The sequence below is a fragment of the Trachemys scripta genome, chromosome 21 (assembly GCF_013100865.1).
Source record: "Trachemys scripta elegans isolate TJP31775 chromosome 21, CAS_Tse_1.0, whole genome shotgun sequence".
NCBI classification, from domain to species: Eukaryota; Metazoa; Chordata; order Testudines; family Emydidae; genus Trachemys; species Trachemys scripta.
In genome coordinates, this window is record NC_048318.1 from 3,166,610 (window position 1) to 3,177,448 (window position 10,839).

The 10,839-nt window shown below is 45.9% G+C and overlaps 1 pseudogene; it reads right to left on the reverse strand.

Moving 5' to 3' along the window:
- Nucleotides 1-4,307: 4,307 nt before the first annotated feature.
- On the reverse strand, nucleotides 4,308-8,429 carry LOC117868697 (annotated as a pseudogene).
- Nucleotides 8,430-10,839: the final 2,410 nt, after the last annotated feature.

Below are 10,839 nucleotides of genomic sequence, written 5' to 3' on the forward strand. Positions count from 1 at the left end.
TTCCTTTGAGGTCGTGGATTAGTCCAGGAAAGGAGAGACGAATTAGGTGGCCCATGCTAGGAGATTCCCTATGCATCTACCAGAGGGGGGGAAGAGAAGAGATGGAGGGCAGGGAATAAGTCAGTTCAGCTTGCTTATGGAGCTACAGCAATAACTGCAGTTGTGTATCCAGTTGTGTATGTATCCCCACTCTATCACTGAATTGTTTTCTTCCTAACCAGGAGTCAGATTCTATTCTATTCATGTTCTTCAAACAATGCCCATCCCTGACGTATGTGAGCCCTGGGGCCTTGACAATTTGTCCCTTATATGGACTAACCTCATTCCTTGGATTTAAGCAAGTTATGTTAAATGATCACATTAATTTACATTTTGATAAAACAGCCAAAGTTTTATGGGTGGGGTAAAACATAGGAGTACTGTTAACTTTCTATAGCACTTTATGCTCTAAAAGAAGTTGGTGCCTAACTTCCCTTAGGCTACCACTTTTTCACAGAGGCTTACAAACATGCTTTATTTGGTTATGTTGACTGAACTGTAAAACCCAGCTCAGCCCTTTGGCCCCCACACCAGTCAGCTGACTCCTGGGACAAGGGACCAGGCTGGATCAGAGGTGCTGGAACAATTTTTATAGTGGGGTGCTGAGAGTCAGTGAACCAATCTGTAAACATAGGATGGAAACCACTTCAAGCCAGGGGGTGCGCTTCAGCACCATGGGCTGGAATGGTGATGTGGAGGGTCTGGCTGGTCCGAAGCGCATCCGAAGAAGTGGGCTGTAGTCCATGAAAGCATATGCACTAATAAATTTGTTAGTCTCTAAGGTGCCACAAGTACTCCAGTACTTTTTGCGGATACAGACTAACACGGCTGCTACTCTGAAGCAGAACAGAGTTGGTCATAAGAGGCTGGATGCAAAGGACGTGGGGACGGCTGTCTTCAACTAGAAGTATTTTAATTCTGGATCTGCTCTTGATGGAAATCTTCAGGGAGAAGTGGAGTTTCCTAAAGCCAAACCAGAAGTCGCTTATTCAGAAGAGAAATCCCTGTGAAAAGCACAACATTTTAGACTCTATTGCTTGAGCTAAAGAACCAGGTCTATTAGCTCAAAGGCAGTAGCAGACTCATGAACCTTTATATGTGATCTAGCCACTACAGACAAAGCACCACATTATGTAAGCTCTTGTTCTTTTTATTGTCCTGACTTGCCTCAATGTACCTCCCTGTACAAGGATCCTTTATCCTGCAGCTGAGGAGTGATGGGTGCAGAAAGTTTGCGGTGGGGGGGGGAAGAGTTTGCAGAGCTTCCTTCAGCTGAGGGAGAAATCTGGGGGTGGGTCTGACGGGGTCTTCTGAAGAGGAAGAGGAAATCCTGTTCTCCCAGTCCAGCTGGGACTAGCAGCTGAGCCTGGCACAGGGTAGGAGCTACCAGACGGGTTTTCCCCAGTCCTGTCTCCTGCTCCATAGTGATTCACCTCTCTGCCGGCTGCCCTGGACCCTAAAACATATTGCTGGGGAGGGTCACATGACCACTCTTGTGGCTTCCCTGTCAGAAAGTCATTTTGCTGTGGGGAAGCAAAGAAATCTGGGGGGGACATAAATTCTGCACCTGCACAGTGGCGCAGAATTCCCCCAGGAGTAAGCTCCATTCACTGGGACTCTAGCTAGATCATGCAACTCTGCTCCCCGCAGCCTCAGGGAGCTCAGCACTGACAGTGCGCCCCCTCTGTAATAAAGTCAAAGGAGTCCCTAGGTTTTTACCTACCTCTCTTTCTACAGAGACAGTTATCTCATTCCCTTTAAAGCTTTGGCCATTAAATATGTTGGGTGAGAGTCTGTGCAGAACTTGCAAGCCAAGAGCAGGGGTGCTCTCCCAAGGCTGGGCTGCTCTGGTGGCTGATACTGCCCCTAATGTAACTTAGACTTCCAAAGAAGCGTCCCTAAATTACAACAGCCCATCCTGGGCTGTCTATGGGCAGCAGCACCACCCAGAATTCCTGCCCACTGCAGGTCCCCTCCCTCCTGTCCCTAAGCATCCCCTCCAGTCCCCAGCTGGCACCCTCTATCGGGGCAGCATCAGGCACTTATGGCAGCTCCATGCGATGCCTGTACTGAGGGAATTCACCCTAGCCAGCTGCAGGGCGTACATGGGCCATAACTGAAGGCAGAATCCCTCCTGTTCTTGTGTCTTGATTGCTAATACTAGCAATCGAAGGTTGGATTTGTTTGTTTCTCAAATGACAATGTCATCAAGCTGCCCAGCAATGTGGGGCTTCCTAGCCAGGAAACATCTTTGCTCCTTGTATAAAAGCTATTTAAAAGGATCTCATCTTAATGTTACATGAGAAACAGTGTGATTTGTTATAGGAAAGAGACTGTTAGAGAGAGACTGAACGTAATTACCTGAGTGGTATACGTCCCCAAAGATGCCTAGATCCCACAGTGAAATAAGTATTATGCTGTATATGGAAATAAGCAGTGAATGAAATCTGTACCCTTCATGTTATGCGATATTCTGACACTATTACAAATCATATTTCAGCTCTTGACAACAAAAACAGCATTGAACCCAGACAGGTCATTATGGGAAAAGCCTGGCTTACTTAAGTGCCTGTTGAGTAATGATTTGGTGAAATGGGTTGTGATGGGCGTGTCTAACTATAATAATAAGTATGAAAATAATCATCTCCTGCTTCCCCTTTGTCCAATTACAACAAATACATGCCCTAGAGAATAAGAAAGTTGCTCTGTAATTACAGACCTGTAGCACATTACTGAGATATTCAGTTGTGTCCCAATCCACGCTGTGATATAAATAATAATACTGAGAAGACTACACAGAAACATCCTTCTAAGAAGAAAGTCACTACACGGTAAAGATGGACTACATCGAAGAATAGCCATCATACACTGAGCTGGGATGGACCCATCCCAATATGTAAAATCTGGGGAAAGGACCGACTGGCTGGTATGAAAGGTGGAGATTGGGAGGTAGATTTAAATAAGGCTATTTCTAATTACCCTCATTTTCAAGTTCCTGATCTGAAAACCAAGATCTGGTAGATATAAATAGATCTGCACAGTGTCTTCTGCTATCCCATCCATCCTGGGTAACTGTAGCAGCAAAGAATAGGTTAACACCAGGTCAGCGGAATTTGCTGGAAGAATAAAAATTTGTCATTAAAGGGCAGATGGAGTTCTGCTAACTATCAGCTGATCCACGAGGGCAGCTCTAGCAGGGGTCATGGTGTTTGATCTACACCGGAGAGAATGGTGCTCTCAAGGCCAGGAATGTAGGGTGATGTTGAATCCAGCTGAGCTCCCCAAAGACAGGATTCTGATTTCTCAGTTTCAACTCCCCCTGGATGGCAGAGGTGCCTTTTGTTGGGGAATTCTGCGCAACACAGAATTTGCGCAGAATTCATATTCTGTGCAGAATGACATTTTTTTTCTGCAGAATTGGCACTGGCTTCCACTAGGGGCCACTGGGCCCCACAGAACCCGACTCCTGAGCTTGCAAATAGAGGACACTGCTGGGGGGACAGGGCAGGGGAGCTGGTGTTCCCAGCATGCCCTGGGCCATGGCCCCACAGTAAGTGGAGCATGTGGCCCGGTGGGGATAGAGGTCCTGCACACTCTGGCTACTGGGCCTGAACCTTATCTGCCCAGGGACAGGAGCGGCCCCGGAGACCCGGCTCTCACAAAGGGTGAGGAAGGGTGGGGCCTCACCACATCCTCCAGCAGGACAATAACAAAACTGCACGGAGCAGAGCCTGCGGAGAGTGGATGCAGTTGTCTGGGCCGGGAGGGCCCCACGCAGCCCCCTCCAGCACCCCCCCCAAATATCCCTTCCCAGTACACACACCCCTCCAGCAGCCCCCAAATACCCCCTCCAGCAGCCTCCAACTGTACCCTTCTCCAGCTCCCCCTCCCCCCAGCAATGTCCTCTACTTGGTAACTTTAAATATGGTAACCCTGTGGGGGCAAGGTGAAAAACCAAGAATCAACTAAAAGACCATAAGGACAAAAGACCATGGGGAAAAATTTCCCCTCAAGATGTGCTCAGCTGGCACATGTGACAGACGCAGACGGAGGCACCCAACAAAAGCATAAGAGAGAAACAGGAACTGGGTTGTTGTAGGGGTTTCTTTAACTCTCTACTCCAGGGGGAAGCTTTTTTGATTGTCTGTATTGTTGACAGGTATTTTGAAATAAACCAAAATAACTGAAACAGGCGTGATTATATTGTGTTATTTTGACAAATAAAATATGCAGAATTTTAAAATATTGTGTGCAGAATTTTAAATCTTTTAGTATAGAATTCCCCAAAGAGAAACAGGGGGCTCATATCCATCGGTTCTACTTTAGCACCTGTCTCATCCTCAGAGGGTTTTCCAGTGGCAACACCTTCACCGTGCAATTCCATCGGCTCACCCAATTCAAACCTGGGCTTCTTCAGCATCTTCTCTTTGCAGACACACATGTCATGAAGAGGGTAGATGGGCGGATAAGCTTTCTCTATGTGTTTGCCAATGCTGTCTGGGATCAGCTCATTGACAACTTCCTTCAGGCTATTAGTTTGCACATTCCGTGTCATGGTTCCCAACATCTCATCGCGAATTTGGCAGACCTGCTCATGCTGGGCATATGAGGACTTGCGAAGCTGGTTATTGTGCTTCTTGGTAAAACCCACGCAAAAGAGGTGCAATGGATAGTCATCAGTAGTTCTGACATCAGCATCAATTATCTGCCATTTTTTGACCATCGAGCCTATTTTGTCATGGGTGACATCCATTCCATGGAACTTGGTCAGACAGTTTTTGCCCTGAACATCCTCTGGAATCAGCTTGAATTTACAGCTTGAATTCATACCATTCTGCAGATCAGCAAGACTCACTTCAAATACACGGTCCCTAAGTCCATCAGAGGCCATTTTGATTCCTTGGGTCCTGGTGACGAGTGTCTTCCCAACGTTTTGTATATGAAACATTGCAGGTACCGTGACAGTAAAGGCATCTTGCAGTACTGGCAACCCAGAGCATTAAAAAAACACGAGCCAGGCTCCAAAAAATCATAATATCAGCTTAAAAATCATGAGATTTAAATATAATAAGGTGTGGGTTCATTCTATTTGCCTTTTGAGTCTTTGGGGGGCACATTTTCAAGGGCTAGAAACTTAGAGTTGTTTTTTTGTTTCTGGGTTTGTTTGTTTTTACGGAAAGCTGAGATGCTCATTGCCGCAGGGGGACTAGCCCCATTAAGAAAGAACGGGGTTCAGTATAGTTGTGCCTGGTTACGGCCTTCTCATGGAGTGAAGACACTTGGCCCATATAAACGGTGAGGCAGCAGCTGGGAGAGGCAGGAAGGGGTGGCTGGAAGCTGCTGACGGAAGACAGGCAGGAGATCAGTGGAGAGATGTTTGCCTGCTGACCTTTGTGGGCCACGGGAGAAGGAAGGTCCAGGGAAACAGTCCTGGGAGCTGGTGTTCCAGACAAGGAACAGCAAGCCAGGGAACCCCAGGAAGGATTAAGAGCGTGAGAGCAAGGAAAGCTCAGGGCAAGGAGGATGGCAGAGGTATGTTTGCTTGTTTACCTCTGCAGGCCCAGGAAGAAGGAAGTTACAAGGGAATAACTCTCAGCTGGGGAAAAACCCGGGAGGAGCTAAGAGCTTAAGCCCAGGGTGGATGGATCTTGGCTACTTAACATTTCTGGAAGGCTCAGTGTGGGTGGACACTGTTTATTTTGTACTTTTTGTTTGTGTTTTGAGTTGGTTAGGGGACACCTGCTACTTTGATTGAAGGAAGAGACTGAAAAAGCTTTTGTTTTAGGGTAATGGACTGCACTCTTTGACTCTGGGGAGTTATTTTGGAGCATTTATGTTAACAAATTAGCCAGCAGCAAGGGTAGTGTTGGACTAAACAGCAAAGATGGAGTTTGAGGAACTCTAAAAAGGGGAAACTGAGGCTGGGGTGTCTAGCCAAGAGAGGGCACACCAAGAGGACCTGCCTTGTTACACTCACATAATCACATGACTCCAGCTGCTGGGGCTATCCGAAAAATACCAAATATTGCAAGACATGCAATAAAATAATGAGTGGGTAACAGTACCATGGGATGGAAACGGAGGCCTGCTCAAGAGTCTGTGACTGATTCCCCCTAGTGGCTGGAGGCCAGAAAAGGCTCTACAAGCCTCCCCACTGCTGCTGGCTAATGGAGATTCTTCCTCAGCTCAAGTGCAGGAAGCCTGTGTTTGTGCCACAGGCTACTGGGAAGGGGTGGAGGAACACAGAAAGGTCATGAATTGTTTCCCTCACTGCACCTACTCCAGGTAGGGAAAATCAGGCCAGCGGGGGAGTTGTTCCCTTTTCCCATTGGGCCCTGCTGGCAGAGAGGGAGAGGGGCCAGTCAGTGCACTTCAGAGACTGCAATGAGCACAGGACCCCAAGTTGCTCTACCTATGCTTTAAGGTGGAACCAGCTGAGCTCTCGGTGTGCGGCTTGTGTGATCGTGATGATGTCAGGGTATATGCGAGACCCGCAGGTTTGTTATAAGCTGCTAGGAAAGGCTCCGACTGGACTGACAGGTACATTCCTAGGGCCCAAATCTCCTCTCACACAGCTGTGATGCCAGTGAGTTAGTTACTCCGCATTAACACTCAGGCCTATCAGATGTGAATCAGCCCCTAACGCTGTCCTCTGATTTTAACAGAACTTCAGGCGGGGACCAGAGCTTTTATACAAAACCGGGCCAGTTAACATCCCTCTTGCCCAGATTACAAGTAAAAGCTGAAAGGGGCCCCCTGACATAGTGAGAAAGCCAGGGGCGGCGGGAGGGCAGCGGAATTGGCGAGAGAGCCCATTGCTGGCAGAAAACAGGCTGACAGAAAACAGTACCTACCAAGTTGCGGTATAAACTCTTTCTGACCTACGCTGTGAAATGCTGGATTCCACTAGTGATGCTGCCCAGGCTCGGTATTATCTCCTTAACCATCTTCATAATGAAACACTTTTTCATGCTGGTAACGTGGAAGCCTATTAAAACAACAAGGAGTCTGGTGGCACCTTAAAGACTAACAGATTTATTTGGGCATAAGCTTTTGTGGGTAAAAACCTCACTTCTTCGGATGAGGTTTTTACCCACGAAAGCTTATGCCCAAATAAATCTGTTAGTCTTTAAGGTGCCACCAGACTCCTTGTTGTTTTTGTAGATACAGACTAACACGGCTACCCCCTGATACATGGAAGCCTATTACAGCCTAAATGCAAAGGATGCATGATTCAGTTGTATTCACCACAGCCAAACTGTAGGATGAAACACATTAGGAGCCTGATTCTCCTCTCACTGACACTGGTGTAAATTTGGAGTAACTCCACCTAACCAATGGAGCTAGACTACGTAAAAAGGCGTGAGGGGAGATCCAGACTCCACTCCATAGAGAGGCCTTCCAAACCTGATTCTGATAATCAGTTTCAAAATCAATACTAACCTCACAATAAATCATCCATGATCCTAGAAATTTGTTTCAAGCCCCCTTACAGGCGTAATGATACTTTAAACCGACTGTTCGCTCACTCAAAATAGGTCTTGTTGGGAGCAGAGCTTTCCGGGATATGATCTGTGTACTATGAGCACCTGTAGGTAGGACTTTGAACTGGCCACGTTCTGCCAGCAGTGCTGTCAGAGCCTTGTCCAATTTGTTCCTGGAGTTTTTGATAATATAATTAATGTGGCGGCTGCAGCAGAGAACTACCAGTGGGTCGTCTGCGGGATGGTGAAATAAACGTATGGGGGACGGGGGGGAAACCGTCACCACCTGGGGAAGACACTTCAGCCAGATCCCCAGCTAGTGTAATTCGGCACAGCTCTGTTAAAATCAATGTAACTGCACAGATTTATAGCAGCTGGGGATCTGATCCCTGCTGGGGTCGTCACAAAACGCTAACGGGCTCCAAATACCGTGTTAAAAAGAGGTAAATCTTAGTGTGAAGTATTAGAAGATCCAGCCCTGCCAGCCAACAGCTGAAAATTGAAATTATGGGGAAGAACAAAAGGAAATGAGACAGTACGGACGTTTCCACATTTACACTGTATTTTGGAATGTCTGTCCTGCTCAACGGAGGATAGTCTGCTCTCTCAAGCTGCTGTCACAAGGAGAGGATAAGGTAGCAATTTCTACACCTGGCGCGGAATCTCCAGTTTTTGCTAATATCATTATTGCACCCTCATTAACGTAACTGGGCTGCAAATGGGCTTTATTCGTGTTTCTCCTGTTGTGTCAATACAAACTAATTGGCCGCAATTCAGCCAGCCACTTCAGTAGATGATTAACTTTAAGCACGGGAGCAACCCATTGACTTCAATGAACTGACTTCGGTCAGAGCCCAGGTGGTTTTCCTCAGAGCCTCCAGTCAGGTGCTGGGATTTGACTAGCATTGTCAGTTGCATTGGATCTGTGGCTGAGCGGGTATCTTCTTTGGTCACATCACACCAGCAAGCCAGGTATTGGAAGGAAATTACTTCAGTCAGCTGGCTCCTAAACCGAAGTGGCCTCAACAATGAGCCTTTCAAACAGGGCCGGCTCCAGCATTTCTGCCGCCCCAAGCAAAAACAAAAAAAAGGCCGCGATCGCGATCGGCAGCGGCAATTGGGGGTGGGGGGGGGAAGCCGCGATCGGCGGGGGCAGTTCAGCGGCACGTCCTTCGCTCCTAGAGGGAGTGAGGGACCTGTTGCCCCCGAGTTGCCGTAGGTGCCGCCCCTCTCCTTTGGCCGCCCCAAGCACCTGCTTGTTAAGTTGGTGCCTGCAGCCGGCCCTGCTTTCAAACATATGAGCAATATTTGCACTGCGTCTCCTGCTCATCGGTGTGAAGTTGTACTACACTGGGAACAAGGCGTACGTTTTTAACAGTGAGGGTTAGTAGCCATTGCAACAATTTACCAAGGGTCACTGGCAATGTTTAAATCCAGATTTGGCCTTGGAATCTGTGAATACCATAGTGTTTGCTGTTTGGATACAGAATCCAGCAGCGTTCCCCTGTCTGTTCACCATCGCTGTTTGCTGAACTACCTCCCCTTGTTGTCAGGGAGCGCCATTTTGATAACCCGGAAGAAACACTACAGTAAAAATGCCGCTCGTGTAGCTTACAGCCCTTTACATGTGCAACATGGCAGCAGGGAGTCAAAGGTACCGCCTCTGAATTCTAATTACAAAACACCAGAAGGAGATTTGGCAGGACAGTATAAATCTGACAGGCAATCGGATGGCAGCATCTGTCGAGCTAATCAATCAGTCAATGCAGGGAAAGAGCTGATAACTTCAACCGGCTCAGACTAATAAATAAGGAACTTAACAGCTAAAATGTGAAAGTAGAGTGTATAAAGGTCACCTTCAAAGCGAGACTTCAAAGCCCTTATTAACAAAACACTTCCTTGTATCTAAGGGCAAGGTCTGCAAATGAAAATGTTTGGGAGTTATTAATAAAACTTCTGAACTGATTTCAAGATAACCAAATATTTCCCATCTAACAGAGCAACTGGAAGTTACATCTAAATCTGATTATTCAAACAGTTTTCAGTCAACAGCAGTTGTTGAGATCTGCTTAGCAGGTTTAAGAATATGGAGAAACAATATGTAATTCTAGCTCAGAAAACACAGATCAGTTGACTAAAAATTTGGTTTTCTCTTTCATACACACACACACACACACACACAATCTTTATACTTATATATGTTAGTGCTAATTGATTTTTTAAATTAAAAAGCTTATCAGAAAGTGGTCTTTTATTTAAAATTATTTTTTGGGGAAAAATGGTCAATACTGAAATTTTGGGGTTTTTTTTGATAAATTTAGTGATTTTAAAACATTTTTATCAGCAACATCAAAATGGTCAGAATTTTTTTGTTTTTCAAAAATCAGGTTTTCTGGAAACAAAAATGCCAGTCGTCGTAATAAAAAAAAGCCTCCAAATTGTCTGTAAAAAAAACCAAAAGAAACTGTCCCATTTTGAACCCTTCAGAATGAAAACAACTCTGAAATATCAAATTATTTTGTGAAATTAGTCTTTCATTTTTTCAACCAGCTGTAATCTATGTATATATATAAATAAAAGTGTGCCACAGGACGGTGCCAATATAAATTATTTTAAATCCAGTGTTAAATATGCCACAACTGACACCCAGGAATTCAAGGAGATCTGACATTTCTAATGCTTAGAAGTTAGACTCATTGAAAATTGCACCCAAATGCCAACTCTGTTATAGAAGTCAGGCTATTTGGTATTGCAGTGTGAAGCACGGGCTCATACTAGATGAGATCAGATTTTTGGTGTGATTCTGCTGACGCCAGTAGAATTACACCAGGGTTTAATTTGGCCCACTGTATATAAGGTAAAAATTTGTCAGATATTTCATTTGTCCCACTCATGATTTTCTACTTGGCACATCTCTTTCACAAGCAGCAACTGAATGTTTCCTTAGCTGTTCAGCTGAATATATTTAACACTGGACAGCAGCTTGTATACCGTGCAGCAATTTAATTCCCTTTAACATAAGGTGTTTCTGTCTCTGTGACTTTCACAGTTTCCTTCAGTTCTCTGCCTTACTTTTTTTCAGTGTGTTTCAATCAATACGGTGCCCACAAGGATAATGGCCAGGAATACCACAATGAAAGGAACGAGGATGGTCCCCTTTCTGCCCCTTGGCATTGTGGGAATAAACTTGTAGGCCTGGAGAAAACATCCAACACATTGTTTCAGTATCCCTTTGCCAACATCCCTATGATGGACCCTCTTCACCAATAGCCTGCTCCAAAACCCAAGGGAGAATCAGGTCCTGGGAGGACATTTA